Source organism: Trachinotus anak, unplaced genomic scaffold (assembly GCF_046630095.1).
Source record: "Trachinotus anak isolate AG129_WGS33_773 ecotype Australia unplaced genomic scaffold, CSIRO_AGI_Tana_v1 ptg000012l, whole genome shotgun sequence".
In the NCBI taxonomy this organism is placed as follows: domain Eukaryota; kingdom Metazoa; phylum Chordata; class Actinopteri; order Carangiformes; family Carangidae; genus Trachinotus; species Trachinotus anak.
In genome coordinates, this window is record NW_027273863.1 from 26434844 (window position 1) to 26447241 (window position 12398).

At 42.4% G+C, this 12398-nt stretch overlaps 1 long non-coding RNA gene across 3 annotated transcripts; it reads right to left on the bottom strand.

Moving 5' to 3' along the window:
* Positions 1-1777: 1777 nt before the first annotated feature.
* Positions 1778-11169, bottom strand: LOC139629616 (uncharacterized). 3 transcript variants are annotated; one of them, XR_011693007.1, is made up of 3 exons: positions 8932-11169; positions 4334-4648; positions 1778-3387 (listed from the first exon to the last, which is right to left on the bottom strand). It is a non-coding gene; the product is annotated as an uncharacterized lncRNA (long non-coding RNA). The 3 variants fall into 3 exon arrangements; XR_011693008.1 differs by lacking the exon at positions 8932-11169 and having other exon boundaries at positions 1778-3205; positions 3316-3387; positions 4334-5489; XR_011693006.1 differs by lacking the exon at positions 8932-11169 and having other exon boundaries at positions 4334-5508.
* Between the last annotated feature and the right edge of the window lie 1229 nt (positions 11170-12398).

Here is a 12398-nt window from a genome sequence, read left to right on the forward strand (position 1 = left end):
AGACATTAAGGAGGAAGAGGAGGAGGAAACAGCAGGAGAGGCAGAGATGTGGAGAATGGAGTTGCCATGGCGACCATTGGCATGCTGGGGGCTGGGGTGTGTTATAACTGTGACTGTGGGTTTGTGTGTCTGCTCGCAGATCAAGACAAGTTTGCTGTGTTTCTGATGTTGGACCTGTGAGAGGAGGACGAGCCGTGCAGCAGCTTCACTGTCTCATCTCAGGTAGAGACTATCATCAAAAACACAGGTGTGCTACAGGTGTCATTCTTCCTGCTGCGTTTTCAGGTGGAACAAACTTGATACTGCCATCAGAGAAACGTCAGCCTGGTAGTTTTTAATTTACGTGCTCACACGTTCTGAGAAGAAGTCTATTAGAAAAAAAACACCCAGTGATTGTGGATCCACATGGGTGTATGAGGCCTCGAAAGACTGAATTTGTCTCCTAGATCAGTGGTTCCCAACCTGTCAGCCATGGCCTGCTGGTGGGTTGTGAAGGTATTGAAAGTGGACAAATCATTTGCAAAACAGTACAATTTTGGTGAGTAAAATTGTACCAATAAAAATATAATGTTTTAAAAACAAAATTAGAAACATTTAAAGGTCCCATATTCTATATGTCCATGTTTTGTTTTTAAAAAAAAATGTTTTTTAATGATTATTATGAGTCTAGGTTCTATATTAATCCTGTGAAAGTATCAAAGCCTCAGTCCACAGAGAAATGCACACAGCCTGTATTCAGAAACTGAGCCTTAAAACCAGCCGTCAGGACTTCTGGAACTTTGTGATGTCACAACAAAGTAGTCACTGCTCTCAGCCATGCATGAAGCCCCGCCCACCTGGACCCACCATCCAACCTTGGAGGATTTGGTTTCTCTAAGTGTTTACCTGAAATCTGCTATATATTTATTGGAACACTCAGAAAACAGTCAGCCAATCAGAAGAGAGGATCAGATCCTCTCCTCTGATTGGCTGACTGACCTGTTGTTACTAGAGCTCCAGAGAGAAGCTTGAGAGAGGAGATGTAAAACTACACTGAGATGGTTTTTGGTTCTTAAAACCACAAATATATCTTCTGATGGAGATCAACACTTCAGATAAAACACAGAAGAAGAGTAAACATGGGACCTTTAAAAACACCTTTTAATGTTTTAAACATATCAATTTCATGCAAACTCATGTTGTACACTTGATAAACCAACACTGAACATTTCAACAGTTTCCAAACTTGCAAAATAAGTGAGTTTGAATTTTCAGGAATTTAGTAAGTGATTAGTAATTTTGCATTAAGAGGACGTTTAGAACATTTCTGTGAAATTAAAATCTTTAAAGATTTAATCTAAAAATACAGATGGTACAGATGTAGAATATATTTTATTTTATGCTGAATGTCATTTTCTAAAAGAAGGTGCTCAAAGAAAATTCTGAATAAAGAGCAGCAGTCATGAGAATTAATTAAAGACAGATAAACATTAAAAAATTAATTCATGTTATAGCTTTTAATTAAAATCCAAGAGGAGGAAGATAAACTTTTATCTCAACAATTATTTTTATGCAAACATCCAGTGGTGAGCCCAGGAATGAGCCGTCTTTAGTTTGATGATTAAAGTCATTCATCCGTGTTGTAAGAAAACATGTTGAAAAAATATTTTAATTTGTAATGAAACAACAGCTCTGGTTTAAACAGTCACAGTCATCATGAGGGAGCAGGACCAGGTTTAGACCACACCGAAATGGACCAGACCAGACTGGACTGGGTCTGATGGATTATTATGATGGATTATCCAGGCAGCTTTGGCCTCGGGGAGGTCAGAAGTTGAAGTGGAGGCCGAGCTCCTTGCTTGTTCGGCTCATTTCAGCTCCCAGACATCTCTGACCCGACTGACCACAAACACACTTCGGTCCTGGCTGCTCAGAAACTCCAGCAGATTCTCAGTCTGACTCAGCGTCTGAACAAACTGCAGCAGAGGAAACAAACTCTCCAGACAAGCTTCATATCATACAAGGTCTTTTAAAAAATAAACACGAGAACTTTCTCAGTCGTCTTTGTTATTGTCACACTGTGCCCTGAATATGTGTTGCTTGAATGTAAATGGCTGATCTATGTGTTTATATGTTGGATAATCTGGGCTCCACAGGTCCAGTACCAGTGGTACCAAAACATCCACGAGACCTGTAAACCGCTGTATGTACCATCACGTTCAGTGATTTAAACCCTCTCTGCCCTCGGTACCTGTCGCTCTCTCTGTGTGGCTGCTGTCTCTGCAGGGTGGGTGTGGCAAAGGGTCGTCAGCACCTGGTTCGTCGGCACAGGTTCCTGAAAAGCAGCTTAGAAGCTCAGAGTGAGCTGCTCCACTGTTGCCACCTTGGCAGTGCCTGACTCCGCCCCTAACACCCAGCAAATCCAAACATAGGCAAAGAGGTGGGGCATGTGTAGAGCTGAGACTTTGGGGCATACTGGTTTGTGGCAAACATACGCTCACCCAGCTGTCACTCAAAGAGGCCACGCCCTCAATTCTCCATCACTTTAGTCCTTAATAAAATGTAAACAGGTGAGTTGTATAAATTCAGCCATGAAGGAGGAAATGATCTCTAGAGAGCAGAACAGTTTCTGTACCAGGCTGTAAACATGTTTCTTTCTGCTGTAAAGTTGGACATTTGAACATGGGAGTCTGTGGGGACTGACTCACTGCTGGAGCCAGACTCTAGTGGTCGTTAGAGGAACTGCAGGGTTTAGATCTTCACTGCTGATGCTTCAGTTTTAATGCTTGTGTGTGTGACAGATCCATACAGAGGATAAACCCTGATTTACAGTGTCTGAGCTCTGGTTCTCTCAGGATGAACTTTACTTGAACTTTTTTTTTATCCCACAAGTGGAAACAAATGAGGATAATCACAGCTTCACGAGCTGCAACCGCCGTGGCTCATAGACGTCAGCTGTTGTAGTGTAAAACATTGGTTCACCAACACACGCATCCCCTGCTTTCTCCTTACTGACACACACACACACACACACACACACACACACACACACACACACACTCTCTCTCCAGAGCCTCACATCATCACTGCATCTTCACTTCACAACCAGCAAGAAATAACAAAGAGTTTATTTTCTGGCTCTGGGTGCAGATACAAGTGACAGCTGACAGACATGGGAGATGATGGCAGGATGATGGGGCCCTCACCAAGCTGCCATCAAGGGCCCCTGCTGAAACAAACGAGTTAGATGGGAGCTGTTCTCTGATTCTGTCGGTTAAAAATACTCAAGTCAAACCAACAATTTCTTGAGCTGCTTGAATATGAATTAGACGTCACCTTCACCATGGCAACCGCCTCCTTCCCGCTGGCGATGCTCCTCAGTTGACCACTAAAGAGTCGACTTGCCATCTGGGCCAACAGGCGGAGAGGGGAGGGAAGAACACACACACACACACACACACACACACACACAGAGCAATACACATGAAACACATGCTGTCACATAAATGCACACAAAGCAAATCCACAACTCAGAGCTGGATACAAAAACTATGTTGAGCAAATTTCAAGCCTCTGTGATGTGGAAGGTGGGAACACACATTTAAGGATTTCAGTGCATGAATTAGGAAAAACCTGTCAGTAATGTTGTAGAAGCAAACAGGATTTATTAGGCTTATTATCCAAAAACCACTGGAATGAGCCTTTAAACACAGGAGCATCATCATTAAAAGTCGACTTTGGATTTATGTTGTGAGCACAGACTCAAGTTGATTTCTCTTTTCTTCATTGTAATTATGCAGCAGAAACACACTGGATCTGAAACAAACATCAAACCATGGACTGCACCATGTTCTCTGTCACCACACGCTCTACAGCTTAAGTGTGGTTTGCCTGTTTTTATTCTGTAAGTAGCATCAAGTTGTATTTTTTAGAGAGGAAAAAACACTTATCTACTTTTTTAACACTTTTTCTCTTCCCCTCACATCTAATTAAGTATAAATCATATCTATAGCAATAACAAAAAGCTATCAGGTGTTCTCGGTATTAATTTACACCATTGTGTTACATTATCTTATGTCTTGTTACGTTATCATTTTCTTTCTTTATCTTACCTCACAAAAAAAAATTGAAACTAAATCTGTCCTCTTCTTTATTTGACTGACACAATTAAAAATGTTCTATTTATTTATAAAATAATGATTTACTCATGCAGCTAAGCCTTTATATAGAACATTAAGTGTATTTACATTGTGTTGGGCCCTATTTTCACACAACTACGCAAATAAAACTTTATTCATAAAAATCCTTTTGATCATTTGGAATGTTAAACTGAAGATGAAACCTCTCACTGTACCTGGATCAGACACGTGATCACGTCGTCATCCAGAGAGAGATGGTCTCCGTCTCTGTCACGGTGGCTGCTCCTTCTGTTTACTCCATGTCCATCTACTTACATGGAGGTGGTGGTGGGGGTGGGGGGCTTGGTCACTGACACAAACACACACGTCCCTACATCCTCCTCCCCCCCTGGAGACTGGGCGCCCTACATTCAACCATCAAGCCCACTGTTACATAAAACCACCACCGCCACACAGGCGGGCTTGCTGCCTGTTGCTAGGCAACAAGCCCTGGAGTCCCATCGTGTAGTCTTGCTGAGCCGCGGCTGTACCTGAAAGTGCTCAAATGGGTCAGTGAGGACAAAAGGAAAGAGACAAACCAGGCAAATGAGGAAAAAGAAAGAAAGAGAGAGAGAGAGAGAGAGAGAGAGAGAGAGAGAGAGAGAGAGAGAGAAACCACATTAATGTTGCTGTGTGTTTGAAGGTCTGCACTCAGCATAATGTGCATCATGAGGTTTGTGAGTCTGGGAGGAAAAAGCAGCGAGGAACAGGGTCTGCGGGGGGACAACAGACAGCAGCCAGTGTCTGAGGAGGTGCAGCTGCTGGTGGTGGGGACTGGGCGGTGTCTGCGACTGTGGAGGACACGTCAGCATTTTCACACCTGAAACACTGAGTTGTTGTGTGGAAACATCTGCATCTGTTCATGTTCCTGCTCCTCCTCCTTTTTTTCATTGATAATTAAAATACTAGTTGCATCACTTCAGTTTCGACTGACAGCAGGTTACTATGACCAGTAGTTAGGTTGCTAGGCGACATCTGGTGGTCATAGTAATGATGACAGGAGCAAAGGGAAAAGTCAACAAAACACAGGACTATGACCCAGGAGAGCGGCGTTCAATTGGCAGTTTATGTTGTTTCTATTATCCACGACTACTGGTTGTTATTATTGTAACCATGACAACAGAGAGGGTTTAATGTAGAAGTAGTACTTATGTTAACCCAGATCACCATCTTTTCCTAAACCCAACCAAACCATGACTGTTATTATTGTAATCACGGTGACAAACAGGAAGGTGCGCTGCTCTTGGTACAACAAGTTTATTATTGTGGCCATGACAACCAAGGTCTGTTTCAGGAGACACTGCGATGGGTCGTATCAGAGGGTTGAAGGTTGTTCAGGTTGGAGGACTTGAAAGCTAGAAAATAGGTATTATTGTTATTTTCTTTCCTTCAATCAAAGAAAAAAATTCAGCTTGATTTTTTTATTGAATTGGTATAAAAAGAAATAAAATAATTTCTGTTCTCAGAGCTTCCTGCTGGAAGTGGATAAACCACAAAATCTGTGATTAAAAAGGAACTAAGGCAAAGCAATGTGTAGGTCACACACACACACACACACACTCACACACACACACACACAGACCCTCATGTTGGACCTCTTACCTCCGCTCACCAGCAGATCTCTACACCGCCTCTGAATTATTCACGACTCTCTCATCAATGTTTGATTCCACATTTTACGACTCACTGTCCACGCACGGCTCCCGTTCATGATACAGTCCTTTAAATGTACACCCCCCTAAACCCTGCCCCCCCCCCCAACGCAGTGAGTCCCAGGCTGAGATTAACATCAGCAGGACGGGGGGGCAGGTGTGTCCCGGCCTGTAGAGTTGATTGGGTTCAGACTGGTTTGATTGGTTTCTGCTGTGTGGAGGGCTGAAATCACTCATTTGCAGCCTTGTATCACTTATTCTGTTTCTTAGTGGTGATAATATTCATAATTATTTTAATTAGTCACACTGTTCCATACATGCAGGTTTATTTATTACTTGTTTGACGTCTGTTTTTCAGTGCAGCAGAAAAACACTTTACTCAGTGTGTTTCTATCCACCTGTTTCTATACTTTCTCAAACCCAAAATCTGGAAAAAAATTAGAAATATTGCTTAAAGTTTTTATGTTCGGCTCGATGTATCAGTAAAATGCAGAACGAGTACAATGGAACCAGACTTGGAGAATAACTCATGACGTACATGAAGCTTGTTGCTGACGCTTCTGCTCCACTGCAGACATGAAAACATCAGATCTGTCTGGATGATGAGGAGGCCGTGATCTTCCTCACATTAAAAACATGAAACAAACACAAATGTCAGATTCCCATCACGCCTGCCACACGTTTCCCATCGTTTGAGCTCTTTCAATCACCAGTCTCCAACCTGAACAACCAACAACCCTCTGACACGACCCGGAGCAGTGTCTCCTGAAGCGGCATCTTCATCCATCCACCCCAATTTCCTCCTGACGTGGACTTTGTCGCTCTATAAACTACGTCACTGCACTTTTCCCTTTGCTCCTGTCACCATCACTACGACCACTAGATGTCGCCTAGCAACAGAACCTGACTATGGGTCATAATAATATAATAACAGCAGTGGATGAAAATGCATGTTAATGTAATATTTGTCAAATCCAGTCACAGATTCTGCTCCAGTTTGATGAAACCTCGACTGACAAAAGCAAACTGAACCTTGTTTTTGGAAAGTGTTGTATCGAGGCTGAAGAGGTTGTTTGTTTTTCATATGATTGGACTTGTCTTGGTCTGTTGGGTGTTTGGACTTGGATTTGTATTGGCCTCAGAGCAGTCTCGCCCACAGTCTTTGGTCTTTTTTATTTTCTGGCCTTTCCTGCTGTTGCTCATCCTTCAGTTCTGCTCTGTTTTTTAGTGGAAGTGATGCTTATTGTCCATAGTGTTTCTTCAGAAAATGGGACGCAGGATTAATTTGACTTATCTGCCATGAAAAAGCAGTTTTAAGTGTTAAATCTAACATGGACAGCTAACAGAGAGCTAAATGAAAAATATTCAACTGTGATTCTGCATTTTCATTTTCCCTTAGAAAAATCGGACTCAGGACAGGTTTGAGCTGCGGTGTAAACACAGATTTTGGTTTTAGATGTCGTCCTGCGTGGAGAGATTTGAAACTTTTACTGTAAGAGGTTTACCTGAGACTACTTCCTGTCTCCTCTCCCTTTCTGACAGACTAAAAAACACAAGGCAGCAACCTTGTTAATTTCACACCAAAAATAACCCCAACTTAAGATTTCCTGACAACAGTCCCACCACCGCCTATCATCATAACACTCAACTTGAAAAGCACTGAAAATAGTTCCACTCTATGAATTTCTGTCACTTCTCAGCCTATAAACCTCTTAAACAGAAGCAGCCGGAGACAAATAGCACCCTCCATCCCAGGAGAGACACTCGAGGGAGAATTTGTGAATCTAGGACAGTCGATAGCGCTCCAGTTGACTGACGCTGGCAATTGTACGGCAATCTGCTGTAATCACTGAGCTTAACCATCTATAATTCAGGAGAGCGAGGGCCGGATGATTCAAAGGACAGGCAGACTTTATGTATAGCAGGAAATAATTTATCAGAAGCCTGTTCAGAGTCCTGCTTGAGAGGGAGCATCTGAAAACAGTGTACGGCGACAGGCGCTATGAAATGAAATATGGAGGAAATGATGCGTCACAGTTGAATTAGAAACTTAAAGTTCCCATCCAGTCTAAAGGTAGATGTCCATGTGTTTGTGATCATAAAGCAGGTCTAGGTTCTATATTAATACTGTGAAAGTATCAAAGCCTCAGTCCACAGAGAAATGCACACAGCCTGTATTCAGAAACTGAGCCTTAAAACCAGCCGTCAGGACTTCTGGAACTTTGTGATGTCACAACAAAGCAGTCACTGCCCTCAGCCATGCCCCAAGCCCCACCCAGAATCTCAGAAGCTCAGAGCCGCTCTTCTGATTGGCTGACTGACCTGTTGTTACTAGAGCTCCAGAGAGAAGCCTAAGAGAGGAGATGTAAAACTACACTGAGATGGTTTTTGGTTCTTTAAACCACAAATATATCTTCTGATGGTATAAGTGTAAAATATGGGACTTTAAAGTATTTGTCTGAGATGCGTAATTCTCCAGTATGGTGCTTTGGTAAGGGACAGAATCACAGTTAAAAAAAAAAACAAAACTCATTCCACTTCCTGAAATGTGATGATTTGAAGCTGTTTTTGTTTCATATCATTATAAACTTTGTGGTTCTGGATGTTGGTTGGATGAGACATTTGAAGAGGTGGACTCGGGTTCTGTGACATTTTATTGACTAACCCAGACTGTCCTCCCACCAGAAAAACAACCAAATCGGCCGTTTGTTCAACTGCCAAAATTCTCAAATGGTTTTTTGACGAAATTCCTGAAATTTTGAAGTTTTTTTTTTTTTTTTTCAAAATGTCATGTTGACTTTGTTGGAAATTAATCAGCTTTACTTCTTTTCATTTCCCCTTAGATTTTACTGTTTGAATACAGTGATACACAAGAGTCCTATTCCACATAAACAGTGTGCACTTTCCAAACATTATACCAGTGTATATATAAGGAGCAAAGAAGGCTTTCTTTTAACAGAATGGATGGAAGTGTTGGTTAAAATACCATAATAAGAATTCACTTACTGTTCTGTGGGCGAGCTTGTATTTTACACTGCCTCCATTGTCTCTGTATGCTGTTATGATGTTTTACCTTATACAGTACACATGTAGGCCCAGAAGATGCTGGAGAGACCACATACCTCCTCTGGCCTGAACCTCTCGGGGCCCTCCAAAGTGTTGCTGGGAAGAGGATGTGATGGATGAAAAAGAAAACTAACTGACCTGAACAAAATATATATCTGCACTAAAATAAATACTACATTTTGAAAGCTGTGGTGCTGAAGTTGCTGTTGTATCAGTCTTCTTATATTTGTAGTGCACTTTTCCCTTTGCTCCTGTCATCATTACTTCAACCACTAGATGTCGCTTAGCAACTAAACCTGACTATGGGTCATAGTAACATGCTGACAGACGACCTGTGGGCTCGTTTGTTACAGGACAGTCTGATCATTCCATTAATTATTGTAATGTCTGCTCTTCGATCTTGATACTACTGGTTTTAGAGATATATAACTACTTCAACAAGTTGCTCTAACATTGAACGTTGTTTAAAAGACAACAGACATTTAGGCAGTGATGCACTTTAACTTACTGTAGCTGTGACAGTGAAAAGGTTAAATCTTAAACAGTAACTCAGTCGAGTACTTTCATTTAACAGCAGCAGCACAAACCTTAAACCTTCCAGCGGTTTGACATTTGAGGAAACAGGTTCTGCTTGTCTGATCTGTCCGACGTGTCTTTACAGCACAAATCCGACACCACTTAGTCCCCGTATTGATTCACTCCACTTAAATACACAACAGCACCCACAGCGCAGCCGACACTTGCGCCGATCTAAGATAAGATACAATAAAATGAACTTTATTGATCCCCGAGGAGAGAGTGGGTCAGTGCAGCAGACCTGAAGCAAAGAGTATAAATAAGAATCCAATCAAATGTGAAAAAGTCCACAGCAGAGAGCTCCTTTTCTTTAAGAGTGAGACAGAATAATAAGTTAAGAGTAACGCTAAAGCTGACATGAATAAGTGCTGAACTGGCTGACACAGATCGGCATCTAGAGCCAAAACAGTGATGATGAAAAGAGGAAACTTAACCATTTGTTTTATATTAGAAAAATATCATTGAACTTCATTATACAAAATAAAAGCTCAGTCTGTCAGCCTGCTCTCATGTCACTCCTGCAGTATGTTGACACGAGCTGTGTCTATTATTAGTTTAACTTTGATGCGGCAGAAAGTTCACGTCAGCTAATGAAACAGATTTTTACAAGCAAACTAAAAGTCCTGTGTTTTCAACAAGCGGAGCGAGAGAAGATCAAAGATTTATTCTTCTTCTAATCAAAACCCACTCAGTCTGTCTGTAGTTTCTCTCTGCGTTCCTCCGACTCAGAAATACTGCTGTTGCCTGGCAACCATTACACCCATGAAAATATAATGAACAAAAGTGAGGGGATGCTGTAATCTTTGTGCCTCCTGCAACGAGGGCGGCTGAAAATAACTCTTATTTTTACCGAATCCTTAACTTCAGGATTTGGGTTGAGCAGAATACCTCAACACTTTATCAAAGCATCTTCTTATGTTCCAGTGAGCAGCTAATCAGACCCACATTTATCAGACTGGAATAATAATTGGACCTCCTGCTTTGAAAGCTCTGCATGCACACGCACTGATTAGTCTCTAAGTTGGGAATTATGTGAGATCGCGAAGGTGTAACTCGTGCCACCTTGAAAGGTACAACACTACGTTGAGATGGTCCTAAATTCCTCTGCATTAAAGGAGCTATTTGTAAGTTTTACTATTGCTACATAGCCAATGTTAGCATTAACAGCCAATGTATGGCCAAAAGTTTCAACCACCATTGCATTTACAAGACAAGAGGTTATAATACGTCCTCTGGGCAGCTGATTCTTCAGGACAGACTGGACGCTACAGTGACTCAGTATCGGAAAGTGATAAGACAAGCCAACCGGATCGGGGCTAGCTGGTTAGCATGCTAACTTCAATAGAAGAGGTGAGAGAAATAGAAACAAAAGGGTTACTTTGCACCGTTGGAGACAACTTTTGGCGAGCAAAGGAACAGAGGTTGATGCTGAACTCACAACATTTCTTGTGTTGTAGACTGGTAAGTAATGCTAATGCTAACATTGGTTAAGTAGCGATAGCAAAACTTGCTAAAAAATAGCATTTGACATTTAACATGTATTTTGTACAGATTTAGCTAACAAGCTACAGAATCATGTAGTTTCATTTAGTCAGCTTTAGAAGTATTTGGACAGAGCTAGCTGCGGGCTGTTCCTCCCTGCTTTGTCTTTAAGTGTAAGCGAAGCTAACCACATCCTGACACCAGCTCTATACTCAACACAGACAGGTGTCCATCTTCTTGCCGTGACCTCACATCTTTCCTCTGAGCTTTTTGCAAGCTAGCACAAACATTTTGAAAGTCGCCAAAACACAACAGAAAATAAGATGCTTTTCACTACCTGTAGTGAAGCTGTGCATCCTTTTAGACGTGTACTCCTGGGCTTTAAACAACGGTCACAGACTCTGCATCTGTAATTTTGACTGAAGTGGACGAGCATGTGCAGAAAGAGGTTGTATGTTGTGAAAATAAAAAGTAATAAGGAACTGTGTCGGTGACTGATCTGTGTACGAGGTTGTTAGTGATGGTGTTAGTGTGTGGTATGTGTGTGTTGGTATATGTGTGTGTGTGTGTGTGTGTGTGTGAGATGACGATCCAGTGTGTACCCACCCAGACTTGGATTGACATGGCAGACACGGGGCCCTGGGAAAGGACAAGCTGCTAGACTGGGTAGGGTTGGGGGTGTGGAGGGAGGTGGGGGGTTCTGTTGGTTGTGTTTGGCTTGTCGGGCCTCAACCCACATCCAAGGAACAGTCTCAAACATCACCCCCGACATACACACATGCACATCTACACACACACTCGCAGACGCTGTCTCGTACAAACAGAATGTGACAAGTCTGCCTGTGAACAGTGCCCCCCTCCCTCCCAAACCGAGAATTTCTCCGCACATCTTCTTGTGTGTTTTTTACCACACCCACGGCGTGGCTCTGGGGATGGCAATGGATAGCTGGAGCTCTGCACCCTTTCCCAGCTGGCTTCTGCTCCTCAGGTCTCAGTGGATTTTCTCACTGTCTGCTATCTGAGTCTGATTGTGTGCTAAAAGATTACGCACACGGGAAAAACTGGAGCGTCACAATGGTTAGCTGGTTAGCAACAGGAAGAATTAAGAGAGTGAAGAGACAGATGGTGAATCGAGAAGTCGAACGACTGAAAACCGTTCGGGAGAATGAACGAGCATCGCGAGCTGAAGAACAACTGAGGCGAGGGAGAATGAAGGGAAGCTCACGGCAGAACTGGACAGAATGAACAAAAAGTTCATCCTGAATGAGGGAAAGCTCCGTGGATTAATGGAGCTGTTAGAGAAGGCGGAGGATACTGTGATGAATTTACAGGCCGACTGGATAGATCTGCGGATCAAATACGTTCAGCACAAGCAAAAAGTCTCACAAGATAGAGAAAAATCAAAGGCCGGGGAGACTGAGGGAAAGCTCAGCGAAGAACTGGAGATGGTCCCGTACGATAAAAT